General features: G+C 33.4%; 1 pseudogene; it reads right to left on the reverse strand.

Annotated features, from left to right (window-relative positions):
* Nucleotides 1–265: 265 nt before the first annotated feature.
* LOC140446688 (uncharacterized) lies at nucleotides 266–15,697 on the reverse strand (annotated as a pseudogene).
* Between the last annotated feature and the right edge of the window lie 2,951 nt (nucleotides 15,698–18,648).

Raw genomic sequence — 18,648 nt, forward strand, 5'->3', positions numbered from 1 at the left:
ACAACAGAGAAGAAGAATGTCGAACTGGAAAACGAAAAAAAGAATGTGAGTGGCTACTTGGAACATAAAAAGCCCTAACAACAGAGATCAAAAAATAGAAAAGGAGTTGAGAAAACATCAAATAAACATCTACGCCCTGTAGGAAACAGGGCGCAGATGTGGATAGGCTTCATCACCTATGATAACATGGGGTACAGTGATGTCTGAGTTTGGTAAAGCACATTCGTTGGGCTCATCTAACAAGTACAAAAACAAGGCTGAAGACCTAAAAGTTTCCATCACTCTGTTTGCCGTAACCTCCAACATCAATGTTTATAAATCTATAATTAGCATCAACCAATCCTTGCAAAACAATTGAAAAATATTTTTTATAGTTATAAAATGTTGTGCCAGAATGAGCAGGGCAGTTTAATCTAATATGTTTCCCGTCGATGAAGCCGATGTAGTTAGGAAAGTTCCAAAGATTATAATAATCGTCTGCTACTTTCCTAACATCATCTTCTCTGGGGATTATCATGTGTATCGGTTGAAGTGTTTCCCAGATTATTTTAAGCATTTCTCTAACAATTTCTGAAACTGTTGCGACTCCCATGCGGAAAGTAAACGCCAAACTTCTAAACGATTGACCAGTTAATAAATACCTGTAATGTAATATAACGTTGCTACCGTGGAAATATCTTCTATGTGTTGAAACCTAAAATTTTCAGGACACAAAGAAAACACGTTTATGTAAAAATAATACAACTTGATGACATTTTATAGTGTTATAATTTTATTTTTTTTTGCTTTTCTTAACGCCGTAACACAATAACAAAACAAGCAAATGTAATTTTGAAACAAAACTTTAATATTTAAAGTAAAATATACACGTACGAGTTTTTAATATACTTGAAAATGACACATAGGAGGTTTAACTAAGTTTAATGTTTATTTTTTTGTTTTCTTATCCGGCTGGTAAGGTAGGTTATCGTAAAAACTATGATGATCTCTTTCTAACACGAGTTTAAGGTCTTGTAGGCATTTCCATTTCGATTCGGTTATTGGAATAGGACGTAAATATAGCCGGGTTGGTCTTTGAATAATGTTATTTCTCAATGTCTCAAAATTAAAAAAAAGCTGTGGTCCAAAACTTTAATATTATAAGGTTGTTTTGACCGCGCATTTCTCATTTGAGCTATCTAGTCACTAGGAGAATTTATGGGAGGTACAATATATTTTTCAAGTGTAGCACGAACGCTGTCGCATTCCATCATTGTATGGCCTTTCTCAAGGAACAGCTGTTGGCTTAAAATATTTTTCTGAATTGCCAAATCGCTTAAAACACTAGCTAGTACCTTATTGCGATTTTGATAATTACATCCATCGGATATAATTGTAAATTTTTTGTATATATCTAATTTTGATAAAAGAAAATCCACAATACATGATGTAAACTCGTTAGAAGATACGCCGCTATTTGATTCATGCCACACATATAATGAAACATCTTTGTTATTTAATTCAAAAACTGTAAAATTGTGAAGCTGAAGTTTTGGCTTATAAAACATTCTTGAAGCTTCAGTCTTGGGGCAGAGCAAAACACTTTGGAGATCTATAGTCAACACTAAGTGCGAATCATCAGTTTCAGATTTAGCTGCATTTTTTGCCTCTCTTGCTTCATTTTTCATCACGATATGGTTCTGATATACATCTAGAGCAACTGTTTTTACTTTATACCCGCAAAATACATCGCAGTGGTCTTTGCGAGGCTTATGTATTTTAATATTTTTATTTTTTAGTACATCCAAGAAAAATGTTCTTGAAACGCTTTTAATTGTATTTTGTTTGCAGCACTCTTCGTACACACTGTGCATGTGTGATAAAGACCCAAAAACAAGACCTCGAACTAAAAGAAACTTAATAGCGAGCTAGATTCAAGAGAGTCTATGAGTTTGTTAATGTATATCAACTATTTATTTTTTTTTTGCTACTGTCCTTATTTCGAAACGAGGTATAAACACATTTTCTGTAGAATTAGATCGTTGTTTGGAATAAAAGTTTTAAATATCAATAAAAGAATACATATTCTTTCCATATTCTGCGTTTAAAATAAAATAAAATCCAAATTGAAAAAGTCCAAAGCACATTTATAAAAATTATAGTAGTGTTTTTAGTCGAGATCTCACTCTAAGCATTGAAATGCGGCTTATAAGAGATTATATCATGTCAGTGTTGTACTACAGCATAAAAATATGGACACCAAAGAAAAACAATATGAATAATATGGAAGTTTTTCATGATGTTCATGGTTTTAAGATCCCTCTCTACGTCGTCTTCTCTCCCTCGTATCCATCTTTTACGGGGTCTTCCTCTTGTTCTGTTTCCTTGGGGCTTCCATCTCTGAACTACTTTTACAGCTCGATTATCTGGCATTCTTTCTAGGTGACCAAGCCAGTTTAGTCTTTGTGATTTTACAAATCTGACAATATCTGCGCTCTGCATTAGTTCATCCAGCTCGTGGTTCATTTTAATTCCCCACGAACTATCGCTGCATTGGGTTGGTCCAAATATCTTCCTTAGTATTTTGCGCTCAAATATTCTCAGTTGATTTTCATCAGTGGTTGAGAGGGTCCACGTTTCACATCCATATGTGACCACTGGTCTAATTACTGTTTTGTAGATTCTCAGCTTAGACTCACGATTCAGTAACTTACTTTTCATTAAGTCTTTGTATGCATAAAAGCACTTATTACCGCTAAGAATCCGTGCTTGTATTTCTTGACTGATGTTGTTGTTGTCATTTATTATTGAGCCTAGGTAGGGAAAAGTGGAGGCATATTTGTAGGTATGGTTGTCTACCTTCAGATTCTCATGTTCATTCGATTTTGTGCACTCCATATATTTTGTTTTGCTTTCATTTATATATAGACCAAACGTAGCAGCTTCTCGTTTCAGTTCTATAACTTTTTCGCACAATACCCTTTTGTTGCGGCTTATTATGGCAACATCATCCGCATATGCGCATATTTGCATAGATCTTATATTAATACAGCCGTTTACATCCAGTTTTCTAACAACTGCTTCTAAAGTTAGATTAAAAAGTGTTGTTGATAAGGCATCCCCTTGTCTAACTCCATTTTCAATATCAAAGGCCTGCGTCATATCTCCATCTATTCTCACCATAGCTTTGGAACCCTCCAGAGTCATTCGTATAAGTTTAACCAACTTATTGGGTATCCCTAACATAGATAGTTGCTTTAACATCTTTTGTCGATCTACTCCATCAAACGCCTGTTTGAAATCGATATACAAGTTGTAAATAGGTATGTTATATTCAACACATTTTTCATGTATACCTCTTAACATATGTATTTGGTCTATAGTTGACCTCTTTGGTCTGAAGCCACATTGGTATTCACTAATAATCTCCTCCGAAAACGATTCCAGGCGGCTATATATAATTCCTGATAATATCTTGTAGATGACATTTAAAACTGTTATGCCCCTATAAATAAAAATTAAGTTAGAGACGCTCAACTACTTATCAATAATACACCAGTGGACCGAGTAAAATAGTATAACTATCTTGGAACAACAGTAAATGAACAATGGGATCACTTACAGGAAATAAAATGTAGAATAGAGAAGGCTAGGAGTGCATTCAATAACATGGCCAAACTCTTTAAAAGCCACAATCTTAATCTGGAGATAAAAGTAAGGCTCCTACGATGTTATATCTTCTCAATATTGTATTACGGAGTTGAATCCTGGACACTAACTGAAGCAATGGAGAAAAAACTTGAAGCCTTCGAGATGTGGCTATACAGGCGAATTCTAAGGATATCATGGACAGACAAGATAACCAACGAGACCGTATTACGAAGAGTGGGCAAAGAAAGAGAGGTGATGTATACCATTAAAAGGAGAAAGTTGGAATATCTCGGACATATAATGAGAAACAGCACTAAATACAGATTACTGAAGGTAATCCTACAGGGTAAAGTATTCGGAAAGCGAGGAATTGGGAGAAGGAGAATATCATGGTTGAAGAACCTGAGGAAATGGTTCTCCACAACAACAACGAATCTATTTAAAGCATCAGTCAATAAAATAATTATAGCCAGAATGATTGCCAATATTCGGAACGAATAGGCACTGAAAGAAGAAGATGCCCCTATAATTTTTGCAGAGTCGTTTGTCTCTCCCTTTGTACATAGGAAGTATGATTCCCACTTTCCAATCTTCTGGGATGACTTCTAGTGTCCATATGCGGTCGATTAGTTTATGGATACGCCTCCATAGCGCATGTCCACCATTCTTTATCAGTTCTGCAGTTATTCCATCTGTGCCAGGTGCTTTGTTATTTTTTAGATGTTTTATGACGTTTATCGTTTCTTCCAATGTTGGTTGCTCAACTAGTTGTTCTGCTGTGTGGTGAATTATCTCTTCATCTTCGTTTTGTTCTTTTTCTGGGTTTAACAGCTCTTGAAAATGCTCCTTCCACCTTTTCATTATTTCCTCTTTCTCGCTGATAATTGCCCCATTTTTGTCCTTGCAAACTGTTGATCTTGTTATGTATCCTTGGTTGCATTGCTTGATTTTCTTGTAAAATTTTCTAGCCTCTCTTCTGTTATTATAATCTGTAATTTGTTGTATTTTTCTATTTAACATTTCTCTCTTTTTCCTTCTGCATATTTTCTTTGCATCTTTTCTGAGTTCTTCATATGCCTTTCTATTCGATCGGGAATCCCTTTGTAGACATTTCTGTCTAGCTATATTATTGCTATTTATTACTTGTTGGCAATCTTGGTCAAACCATTCCTCGTTTCTTTGGCTTGAGGTTTCACCTAATGTTTCCTTTGCCAGGGCTCAGGATGTAGTACAGAATATTACGAATATCATGAGTACAGAGAATCAATCTCAAGGTGTTAAGATGAATAAAAAACCAGAATATGGGACATATTATGAAGGAAAACTAGATAAATGGGAAGGAAAACACATTGCTTATTACAAAATGTGCGCACATTTTTCAACATTACCAATATCGATCTATTTGTACCCATTTAATACAACATCATTCTTAAAAGTACGCATAGCCTTTGTGATTGCTAACCTTCGAAATGAAGATATTACTTCTGAATCATTGGCTGTATCTATTTCCTACAATATCCTTCAATTTTCTATATTTCACGCTGCTTATATCTAGTCTCACAGTATTCTTTTTATGTCATCGGTCCATATGGCCCCAAACACTCCCAGAGCTCTCAAAAGGGGTAAGAGTAAAATATAACTAGTAAACATTCAAGAGTATCATAGTAAATTTATAACGGGTTCCTCTGAGATTTCACATCAATTCAGTGTTTTTAAAAATGAGTTAAATCAAAGAAAGAAGTTTAATTAGGAAAACAAATTCAATGGAGCTTGGAAAATTTAAAAACAAAACCACTTTAGGGCAAATAAAATTAACCAGTTTGGCTTACAATAATTAGATTTATTACAATTTCAAAAAATATTTATTGTTACAACTACAGGAAGAAGAACTAACCGACCCTATTTAAGCTGGCAAAGGGATAATACAGGGAGATTCGTTGAATCCTCTATTGTTTAACTTATGGATGAAATAATAAAGAAAGTAAGAACTTCAAAAGGATACCAAATAAAAAAAGAAAATAATCTGCTATGCAGACGACGCAAAACTACTTTTTTACATTTACAACGTATGCTGCACCAATTTAATATTACCGCCAAGAGATTTAACATGTTAATTTTCCCAAAAAAGACAAAATGCATGGTTACAACAGAAAATTTACTAAGATGTAAATTGGAGCTGGAAGGTCAGATAATAGAACAGGTGATGGAGTTTAAATATCTAGGCATCACATTACCTAGCTACGGAAAGCTCGAAACTGAAGTGGAAGATCAAGTGAATAGAGCAAACAGAGTCAAGTTGCCTGAATGAAACAATATGGAGAAATAAAAATAGGGGGAAGAAAATGAAAGACAGAATTAACAAATAATGACATACGCGGCAGAAACACGACCTAACACAGAGAGAACAAAAAGGATGTTAAAAACAGGAGAGATGAAAACACACAAAATTGATGGCAAGACACTATGGGACGGAGCTAGTACAGATATACCATGTAGATGCAAGGTGGAGAACATCAAGAACTGGGTAAGAAATAGAAGAGTAGAATGGAACGATTATATACAGGGTGGTCCTTAAGTAATTGTACAAAAAGAAACCGTAGATTCTACACTTTAAAATATTACGATTTAAACCAAATTGCTTTAATAAAATGTTGATATTAAGAAAGATACAGGGTGTTAAAGTGTAAATTTAAAATTTTAATTTTCGCTATAACTTTTATGTTTGTGAACATTTATGTATCAAAAATTCATAACTTGGTACTATTGAACATCATAAATTATAATTTGATGCATACTTTAATATAGCTGATAGAGGGCGCCACATATATAACATATGTGGCATACATTTGCACCTTAACTTTTTTGCTCTTTAAGATACCGGTGTTTGTGATATAAAATATTAAAGATACATTATTTTAACAAAAAAAAAGTATACTTGTTAGTAACTTCAAAACTCAACAGTTTTCGAGATAATCGCATTTTACAAATCAACTACATAATTCAGATTTAACGCAATTACTCCAAGCAACGAAAGAAAATTAAACAAAAACATCAATACTTCTGAATTTTGGTATAAAATGCCTTTAATAAAGTTAATAGTTAACGAAATATTAAATAAAAGAAATATATTAGCAGGATAGAATAATAGGATTTGACAAAATAACAGAATAATTGGATTTTACATCAAACATTTTACGTTTTGTAGTAAATTAAAGTCATAATCAAAATATTTTATTTATAAACCATATTAAGAAATAGTTAAACTAAATAACATTAAACTTTTTGTCAAAGTAAGTGTTCGATATGTCCATTTTCTTTAATTCATTTGTCAACACATTCCATAAAAGATTGTCTCATATCAAATAGCATCATTGGTTCTAAAGAAACTGCTGCAGTATTTATAATAAGTATTATAAGTATAATAATAAGTATTCTTTGGGGATTTTTATGCATTAAGTAATTATATTAATATCTTACCACATGACCAAGGAATATGACTACCACGAACAATCCAACGTTCAGGAAAGTTGTATTTAGGTATGTTTTCACTTTCCTCTCTCTATAATGTGGTGGTGTACCATCTTGCATAAACCACATATTTCGCCTTAAGTTTGATGACAATTCTTCCAATAAATCAAATAAAATCATTTTATAAAAAATGTAAATAAATCTCACCATTCAAATTACAAGGTAATTCGCATGTCCGTAAAAAATAATTACCAATTGTTCCAAACCATACGTTTATTTAAAATTCATGTTTAAAATGCATATCGTATGGTTTGGTACCATTTGTAATTATTTTTTTATGGACATGCGAATTACCTTGTAATTTGAATGGTGAGATTTATTTACATCTTTTATAAAATGATTTTATTGATTGGTACACCACCACATTATAGAGAAAAGTACAGTGAGAACATAATTAAATACAACCTGAACATCCTGAACGTTGGATTGTTCGTGGTAGTCATATTCCTTGGTCATGTGGTGAGATATTAATATAATTATTTAATTCATAAAATTCCCAAACGAATACTTTATTATTATATTATGTTTATTATATATTATACTTATAATACTTATTATAAATACTGCAGCAGTTTCTTTAGAACCAATGATGTTATTTAATATGAGACGATATTTTATGGAATGTATTGACAAATGAATTAAAGAAAATGGTGGACATATCGAACACTTACTTTGACAAAAAGTTTAACTGTTTCTTAATTTGGTTTATTAATAAAATATTTTGATTATGACTTTAATTTAATACAAAACGTAAAATGTTTGATGTAAAATCCAATTATTCTGTTATTTTGTCAAATCCTACTATTCTATCCTGCTAATACAAATATTTATTTTATCTAATATTTCGTTAACTATTAACTTTATTGAAGGCATTTTATAGCAAAATTCAGAAGTATTGATGTTTTTGTCTAATTTTCTTTCGTTGCCTGGAGTAATTTCGTTAAATCTGAATTATGTAGTTGATTTGTAAAAGGCGATTATCTCGAAAACTGTTGAGTTTTGAAGTTATTAACAAGTATACCTTTTTTTTGTTAGAATAATGTATCTTTAATATTTTTTATCACAAACACCGGTAACTTAAAAAGCAAAAAAGTTAAGTGCAAATGTATGCCACATATGTGGCATATGTGGCGCCCTCTATCAGCTACATTAAAGTAGGCATCAGATTATAATTTTTGATGATCAATGGTACCCAGTTATGAATTTTTGTACATAAATTTTCACAAACATGAAATTGAAAGTGAAAATTAAATATCAACATTTTATTAAAGCAATTTGACTTAAATCGCAATATTTTAAAGTGTAGAATCTATGGTTTCTTTTTGTACAATTACTTAAGGACCACCCTGTATAGCCGAATGACAACAAATAGAGTAGTACAGACGGCAAGAGACGGCTCCTCCCGATTAGGAAGACGATCAGTAGGAATACCATGAAAACGATGGAACGACAACTTACTGGAGGCACATTGAAAAACAGACAGAGCCATGTGTACATAAAAAAAAGCAGAAGAAAAGACACCTAATTGAAGAAGAAGAAAAAGAGCATTAAATTCATAATTAAAGACATTAATTAAGCTACCGGCCAGTGTACTTCAGTATCAACCATTTGGAAAATATTAAATTTCTACGAAACTACATTAACCGTTTGACTAAAAGTAAAGATAATTAATTTAAAACACGTTTTACAAATAAATCGCCGCTTGTCGGAAAAGCAATTCTGTATCATTTCAATCTTGAAGTATTTTCTATTTTCCGTCTCATACATCACATGCCAAAAACGTTTCCAACAAATATTGCTCGGTCACGCGATACCGCACAGAGGGCGATAATTTGTTGGTCTCCTTGGTAACCGGGAGTTTCACCCCAAGGAGTTTTCCAGCAACTCACCGGCGTCTCCTGTATGGAAATGGGAAATACGCAATTCTCTAAATTGAAGTTGTTTACGCTTCGCCTAGAGTGGAAGTTTTACATTTCCCCAAGATTATCTGGATTTAAACGAAGGTCGGCGCCGCTTCGGCAGTTTTACGAGTCGGAAAGTTCAGGAAGTCGTCTAAGTTTTGAGGGGAAAAGGACTGAAGTTTTAATCGATAGGCTGACTTATTGAATTAAAAGTTCGGAGTTTCGAGTTGCGAAGTCGGTTTATTGGAATCAACAGGTTTGTTATATAATGCTTTATTTCAATGGCTGAGTTCAATATATATATATATATATATATATATATATATATATATATATATATATATATATATATATATATATATATATATATATATATATATATATATATATATATATATATATATATATATGTTTTAAATCATGTATAATAAAATTGTTTTTTCTAAAAACTCAATCAATATTTCTCCAATTATTTAAGGCCTCCTTAGGAGTACACTGTAAAAAACCATTTTAATATTACAAACAACTGACATACAAATAGATTAAAAAACACGTACAGAAATTAAGAGATTTCACAAATAAAAATTGACATTAAAATATTGCATTTTAAGATTTAAGGAAGGTCTTAAGGGTGTTCTTTGCAACTATAACATAAAAAGAAACATTAGAAGGATGATAATTCTTTTTTGAATAAATATTAAGGTTAGCTGCTGCTAAGGTGAGGTTGTATCCTTTTCCAAGTTAATTTATTGATATTTAGCATACGTTGTATATTTTATGTACGTTCCAGATAACCTGGAAGACGAAAGAAATGAGGTAAGCAAAGCAGACGAGAGAAAAGAGGAACTGCCAAGAAATCTTGAAGTTTAAGACTTTTACTTAAAGACGCAGTTAAAAAGCAGTTCATTAAAGAAATATGGACACAGATATCCAGTGATTGGAATATTGGAATCCGTTGCACCACTTACAGAAAGGAGATTTTTTGAATGCTCTAACCACAGGGGAATACAGTGTATAAAATATTTCCCACTATATTATGCCACCGCATGGCACCCTATGCAAAACGAATACTAGGAAAGTATCAGCAATCGGCAATTCATCAGATTGCAATCCTGAAACAAATTTTAGAAAAAATACTGGAATATGGCATAGACACTCATTACATATTTACAAACTACAAAACAGTCTACAACTCTCTAAATAGAAGAGAACTGTTCAAAGCAATGAAAGAGCTAAGAGTACCAAATCAGTTGCTACATTTTAAAAAAATTAAGTCTTGAAAAAGTTGAATGTAGAGTACGAGTCCATGGGCACCATCTGAACCTCTTAAAACAAATAACGGACTCTGCCAGGGAGACCCGTAGGGAGTGCAAATCTTTGCATATGCGGATGATATCAATATTGTTGGGAGAACGGAAAACGAAGTCGTATGTAGCACTAAAAGAAGCGGCTACAAAAATGGGTTAAATAATAAACATCAACAAAACGAAGTATCTGAACATAAGCACGTAACCAGAATTCCCACGGCCACTTGTTACTGAAACAGCGGCGGCTCGTGGCCTAAAAAAGTGGTGAAAATGAGGAAAGCTTGCCGGAGCCAAAAGGAGTTTTGGTACCTACTTCGCGCCCAAATCTCATTAAATATTCCTTAAAAAAAAATGTATAGAGTTTAGGGCCCTAATAACTTGAAAACAGTTTTTTGGGGCACTTATACTAGATACAATTTGTTCTGCTTACTGAGGTATTTTAATTCTGAACCTTGACATTTCATTGAGGGATTTTTGGCGATTAAAACACCACTCCTGCTAAAACGGGTTGGTTAGTTTTGATTCAGCCCCCCACTCTGGGTCAGATGCTGATTGCAGCCGGCCACTCTGAATCAGACGCTGCAGTGTTTACTGGTTTTGGTCTGCCCCGAGTATTTCATTTCCCCGGTACCACCTATATCTAGGAGGCATTCCTCTATCCGCCACCCCGATGGAGGACCAACAACCTCTCACGAGATGACAGCGAGAAAGAGAGAGAGAGAGAGAGAGAGAAAGAGAGAGAGAGAAAGAGAGAGAGAGAAAGAGAGAGAGAGAGAAAGAGAGAGAGAGAGAGAGAGAGAGAGAGAGAGAGAGAGAGAGAGGACTAAAGTGACAGATGTCATAGAAAAAATTTCACAAGCCAAATGGAAATGGGCTGGACATGTAGCACGTTTAAATGATAATAGGTGGACCAAAAGACTCATAGAATGGCGACCTAGAGAAGATAAAAGACACCGAGGTACCACCAAAAAGATGGATGGATGGCTTGAGAAAAACAGTGGGAAATTCGATACAGATGGCACAAGATAGAGAACAATGGAAGAATATGAAGGATACCTATATCCAAAAGTGGATGCAAGAGGTTGCGGAATGATGATGGTGATGATACTAGAACCGAGAGTGAAGAGATACTTAAACAAAAAAAGCAGTATTAGATACACTAATAGAACTGACTAACCTAGTTTTTATAAATCAAGTCGATCCTTCGGTCTTTTAGGGAGGCAAATCTATCAATAATATCCTCGTGGAAAGGATGCTTCTGCATAAGTTCATTCAACAGTTCTTTATGAAGTGCGATAACAGTCAAACTGGATAGTCTATCTTGTGAAAAAGTGTTTCTTGCAAAAGTTTTTAATCTTTTTAAGCACGAAAAACTTCTTTCTATGGATACGCGTGTCGATGGAATTGTCAGAATTAAACAAAACAAATTATAGGCTTCCGAAACAATGTCTTTAATAATTGGTTGTAACTTTATAACCAATTCTTGCAAATTCACATTTTTGTAATTTTCGTCGGCATAAAGAAGGCAGAGCTCACTTTTAAGTCTTTGATGTTTAGTAAATTGTGTGCCATAAAACTCAAATAAATTTTGAAAAGCGTCGGAAGGAAAAGTCAAACTGTATAACTCAAACTTTGTTGTATCGACTAAGATTACGAATTTTAATTTATCACAATCCTGAAAACGTATATCCATTTCCATTAAAATATGATCATATATTTCAAAAAATAATGCTCTGTATTTTGTGCTTGCTTTTTCAAAAATAGAATTAAAAAATTCTTCATTTCTTTTATCACTTATTAATTGACGAGTTCTCCTTATCTGGTTTAAACAAAAATTAATATCTAAGGACTTTTTATAAAATATCTGTTATATGAAAAATGTCGCTAAAAACTGTTGCTAAAAATGTGGACTCAAAATCATTTAAATCTCTTAAAAAGCCTTTAGCCAGCTGAACTGATTTGCAGTCTTCAGAATTCATTATATTATCAAAAACCTCTTTTAATTTTTCCCAATAATTACACTGATTAATTTGAAGTAGACGACCATCTTGTCTCTGTAATTGTTGGCATACGTCTAGCCGATGTAGATGCAAGAGCGTACGATCATTTTGCTGAACTATAAAAAAACGATGGGATTCCGGAAATAGTTGCAAAAAAAATTTGACATTTTCTTTGACAATTTTATTTTTTTGGTGAACCTCACCTTCACCTACTTCACCTGGTCGGCCGCCGCTATAGAAAACGACGTTATTAAAGCAGATAAAGAAATTGTATACCAGGGAGCGCTCAACACTAAAAATAAAACTACCACAGAGATAAACCACAGAATTTGCACTGCCAACAGGTGCTATTTTGGCCTCAATATTTTTCTTAAATCGATAAATACAAAAGTAAAACTCTACAAAACAATAATACGTCTAGTCCTAACATACTGTTTAAAAACACTAACAAAAAGTAATGAAAATGAGTTAAGATGTTTAGAAAAAAAGTACTAAAGCGAATCGATGGAGCTGTGAATGACAACGAAATGAGGAGAAGACCATACAACTTCGAACTTTATAGAGTATACCAGGAACCAGATATCGTACAATAAAGTAAGTTAGGACGTTTGAGGTGAGTAGGTCATGTAATGCAGATGAAAGAAACTGTCCCAGACAGAAATACGCTTGATAAACTCATTGATCAGAGAAGAAGAGGAAGACCCAGAACAAGGTTCCTTGATAACAGCGATAAAGACATAAGAAGTACAGGAATACGCCCTTGGCGAAGGAAGGTGATGGATAAAGACGACTGGAGAATAATTCTTTAGAAGGGTAGGACCCACACAGGATTGTAAACCCAAAATGATGATGATGGTTTCTTATTTTATTAAAGAATGTGGTTAAACTGGTGATGCTCCGCCTGGTTTAACTTCTGACATCAATATACTCCCGCTGTTCATCTCGTTATTACAATTAGGCATACTGCACACGAAGCCTATCATCATAGACGCGTATTAGATGCGACGTACTAAAAGCATACGCTTTCGTGCTGCTCACTTGTGTCTTTATGAAATACTGTACACGAAGCGTAAGCGGCGCGGAATCGTCAACGAATTTTATGAGAATGGCGGATCAAATATTAAAATTTGTCTAACTGATTGAAAATTATCAGTGTTTATATAATAATACCCTACAAGAGTACTCCAGAAAAGATGTGTTTTAAAATTTACCATGGCAAATTCCATTGCCATGGTAAAGCAGTATTTTGTAATAAAAATTAATTTGCCAAGTAATTTCGTAAATGTTGAGGTAAATAATTTTCATCTATATTTAAGTTATCCACGTCTGGCACATTTCTTCCATTTTGTGAGATATTTTGTGTTGTAGTAAGTGCTGAAGGTACTGTATACAATGCACCGTCCTTTTTTCGAATAAAATTGTGTAATACACAAGCACACTGGATTATTGAGATAATAGTTTCGTATTGTCGACATCTGATAGGTGTCAACCAAAACCTGAAATCTTTATTCCAAATGTGCACTCTATAGGTTTTCTACCTCGATTAAGTCTGTAATCGAAAATTCGCTTTTTATTATTAATATTTCTTTCAGGGTATGGTCTCATGACCTTTTTTCTTAGAGGAAATGCGGCGTCTGCTGCAAAATAGTATGTGAACTTATTGTCACTTTCGTCATGAGGAAGTTCAGTTGACGGTGGTAAAGTATTGTTGCTTTCCAACCAACGACCAAATGTCGACACCCAAAGATGCTGCCGTTACTATTTCGTCCAGCATACCCACATTCTATTAAAATAAAGATACCATCAGCATCACAGCAACCCAGTAAAATAACAGAATTATAATTTTTATAATTAAAATTTGAAGATCCTGAATTTGGATATTTTGTAATTCTAATGTGTTTTCCATCGACCGCCCCTAGATAGTTTTGTAACTGCCATAATTCAAAAAATATATGTGCCCTATCTTTCTATTTTTCTTTATTTGGTTGACCATATATAGTTCTTTTAACGAATTCCATATGGCATTTGTAGTTTCTTCTATAATTAATCTAATGGTACGTTCACTTCTTTGAAAATATAAAGCTAGGGCAGCAAATGTGCAGCCAGTAGCTAAATACCTAAAACAAAAAACAAAAGTGAAAATGTATAACAACTGAATTTTAGCTTGTATACATATTCTAACAATATTTACTCTTTGCAGAGGCTGACTGTGAAGAAAAATGGAAGAACATTCGCAATGGGTTTGTCCGGAGCCTAAAACCATCCCCATCTGGCTCTTCAGCAAACGCAAAAAAACCAAAAGCACGACGTTATGTAGTTTGTATTGCCATATATAAGACCGGTACAACATTTAGAAAATACTGGAAATATTTCGCTACCAGACACTGAGGTATTGACGCAGCCAGATGAAAACGAATCATCTCAAGCACCGCCAAACGAAAACATAGCTGAAAATAATACTGAAGAAAATAATAACAGTTCAGTAATCGAATCATCAAAACGTGTTCAGAAAATTATCTCTAGCCAGAGAAAAAAGAAAAAATGTATTAGACAAGGTGACGCTGTTGATCAAGCAGTTTTACAGTATGTAAATAAAAAAAAAAGATAGGAATACCCTAGAATCACCAGATGATGATCGAAAGATGTTTCTTCTAAGTTTACTACCTGATGTAAAAAGGATATCTGACAAAAATTTACGAACGTTCAAAATACAAACTCTAACGTTAATCGAACAGTTAATCAGACAACAAGGAAAAAATAATCTAACTCAACACTTTCCGATACATGATACTTCAAGAATAGACTATCACCACCACGAATCAGCATCACACACCTCAAGTGGATTTTCAATTAATACAGTCGGTACACCAGATTCTTCGCCCAATGATGTTGCCACTTCTTCATTTCATAGAAGTAATTGCAGCACAGTTACTACTGATGACATTTCTCCTTCTTCGACCAATATGTAACAACATAGTTTCTTACAAATATTAATGTAATATTTGATTCATACATACACCTAGATATAGTACGTCTTTTACTTACCTAAGTGTTATCATAAGTCTTCTGAACTAACACACTCACGCATGTTAGTATTGTGCTTTTGAATGGCAGGACCTACAATTAACACCAATTCTTTAAATGTATTTTTAGACATTCTGTAAAATGTGTGGAATTTAGAGTCATCTTCCGACAACTGTTTGGCGGCAATAAATAACCTTCTGTTGTAGTTTTTGTAGATATAAGGATGCACCCAAAATTTCCTCTGTTTCTTTTTTTTGCGGTGGCGAAGATAGTTTAACAAAAGTAAGTTCTCTTCACCACTTGACATCTTTACAACTACTGTAAAAGCATGGAAAACCTTAAAACAAGACGATCACATGCCGCTTGCAAATCGAACTGTTTGCGGATTTTAAGGCGTAAAGGAACCGTCGCTGAATGACGAAATTTAAACGCGTTTATGATGATAGGCTTCGTGTGCAGAATGCCTTAGTGTGTATCATGTTTTCCTCAGTTGCCATCTGTAAAGAAACCACTAACGTATTCTTCCCATTTTTGGGTTGTTGTTACTGGTTAATCATTTTTCCAATATCGTTTTTAAATAATTGATTTTTAATCTTGTGATTCGTAAAGTATATTTCAGTTTCTTATGAAGATTGATTTTTTTATTTGTAGTATTTGCTAGTGTTTTTAATTTGTTATATTTTCTAATCAGGCCCAGAAATCCTGTATCATATTTTTTGCTTCTTGAGATGGTCTAAATCATCCCTTTATTTGATACAAAATTGGTCTTTTGTATATCATGAAAATATTCATTGGCGGATTGTGTTTTTAGAAACAATAAACGCGTAATAGTTATTTATGTACCAAGGGTATTAAATAGATGTTTATGCCCAGAGGGCGACGATGTTATAAGTTGTTACTTTGTAAGTCGCCCGAGGGCATATACATCTATTAATACCCGCGGTGAATACAATTTTTTATGTCATACTAGTTCATTATTGCATCTACAAATAAATATGTTCTGAAAAATCCGAAAATTCGATTTTATTTTGACAATTTCAATTTACTAGTAGACATTCTATGTTATGTTGCTACGCTACGGAAATGCTGTCAAACGTGAAAATGCAAGATATTTTTGAGATCCCTTACCAAATTTAAAAAAAAAGCTGAAAAAGCAACCCAAAGTTACTACCACATAAGTCGAGAGATGCCTACGACAAGGAATATGAAAAATTACAGCACTGGATGACAGAAAACCATGTACAGTCGGTTCACAATTTGTTGATAGCTCACTACAAGTTTAACCCTAATTAGAAAACTGAAATACAGAGAGGATAGGTAATACGATATAATAGTAAAAACCAACCTAAAACTGACGGTTTAAGACGTTTTCGACTAACCCACCTTATATCTGAAGGACTACAATACCTTATAATCCTATTACAGGGGTATTTTGAATGGTTAGAGATGAACGACCAGTGTCGTAGAGTATATGATTGAAACGTTTATTTGAACTAAATAAATATATTTTTTAAATTGTACTTATGTAAATTGTATTTTTTAATAAAACTTATTTATTTTATTCAAAAATAAAAAGTTTCTTGCCATTTGTAAAAGATACATTTATTTAATTAAGGAAAAACTGGAAAAAGGCGCCAAATGTCGCCTGGCAAAATTTCCAATGTGTTTTAAATGTATCCATTATTTTCGAATCCGGAGAAAACGAATAAATATTTTTAAAAAATTTAAACGCAGAATGAAAGATTACATTATTACTCAAGGCAGAAAGTCCCTCAAAACTTCTACAATGTTTATTTTAATATGTTATGTAACAGGGGTGAAAATAAAAGAGAAAATATAGTATAATTTTTAATTGAAAATATTGCATGCAAAAGAAACTTTTTATTTATTCTAAAAAATATTTCATTTTGCCTTTAAATTTTTCTTAAATGCTGTTTAGTTTTCTCAGGATTTGAAAAAAAATGGATACATTTAAAACGCATTGAACATTTTGACAGGCGACATTTTGCGCCTTTCCCCTTTAATACCTTACAATTACAACTATTATTACTTACCTTATATAATTACGATTAGAAAACTATTCAAATTCAAAATAAATAGGATCAACTTCGGAATCCGAGTTATCTTGAGGGTTAATAATTAGCGGTTGTGTCTCTACGGTCGCATCAATTATGTTATCAAGATCCCACATTTTTTGTTCTTCTTCTATTACATGCCTTACTGCATCTTTCCAGTTTTGTTCTGTAATATGTTGTAAAAACTCGTATAACAATTCACGTACAGCTTGTATTTTATATAACGTATTTTTTCTAGCCACATAACTTTTCATTTGTGCCCAAATGAGTTCAATTGGATTTATTTCGCAGTGGTAGGGTGGAAGTCTAAGGACTGTAATGTTTCGTCTTTCCGCCATTTTGTCAACTACGTATTCCTTGAACTTAGATTTGTGTTGCCGGGCAATTTTTAGAAGTTCTGCTTTTACCATTCCATCTTCGTAAGGCAGATACTTATTCCGCAGCCAGTTAAGAATATCCTGTTTCTTCCACGCAGTCGTTGGAAGTCTTTCTACTAGTCGTGAATGATAAGGTGCATTATCTAATACTATAATTGAATTTGGTGGTATGTGTTCAATCATCTGCTCAAAATACTCTTCGAAAACATCAGCTGTCATCTCCTCGTGATAGTCTTTTGTGCTTTTGGACTGAAATTCAAACAAACCATGCTTAACAAATCCTTTTTCACTGCCAATGTGAGAAATTATTAATCTACTGCCTTTACCAGAAGGTGGGGAGATACCAGTAGACCAACCTTCTATAAAGGCTTACCTGGAGCTTAATATATTTTTATCTGACCAAATTTTTTTTAGCGTATGACCGGAGTTTACCCACGTTTCATCCTGGTAGAAGATGGGCCTTCCTTCAGCCCGGAATTTTCGTATGGATCTTAGATAATTTCTTCTCCAACATATTATCTCCTCCCGGTCAATCAAAAGTGATTTTCGGTCTGATTTCTCCCACCGGAAATTTAATTCTTTTAAAACTTGCCACAATTTAGTTCGTCCGATATGAGGCAAATCCGGGTCGTCTCTAACTTCTTGTAAAATTTTGTTTAGGTTTGGTATTTCTTTTTTGAAAAAAAAAATCCATGAATTTTCCTTCGAATACCATTTTTGGCAAATTCATCTATTTCACTAGGCTTTTTCCCTCTCTTTAAGTGTTCGTTTGTGTTTGGGTTAGCTATACCGTGTTTTTTTCTTTC

Source organism: Diabrotica undecimpunctata, chromosome 7 (genome assembly GCF_040954645.1).
Source record: "Diabrotica undecimpunctata isolate CICGRU chromosome 7, icDiaUnde3, whole genome shotgun sequence".
Lineage (NCBI taxonomy): Eukaryota > Metazoa > Arthropoda > Insecta > Coleoptera > Chrysomelidae > Diabrotica > Diabrotica undecimpunctata.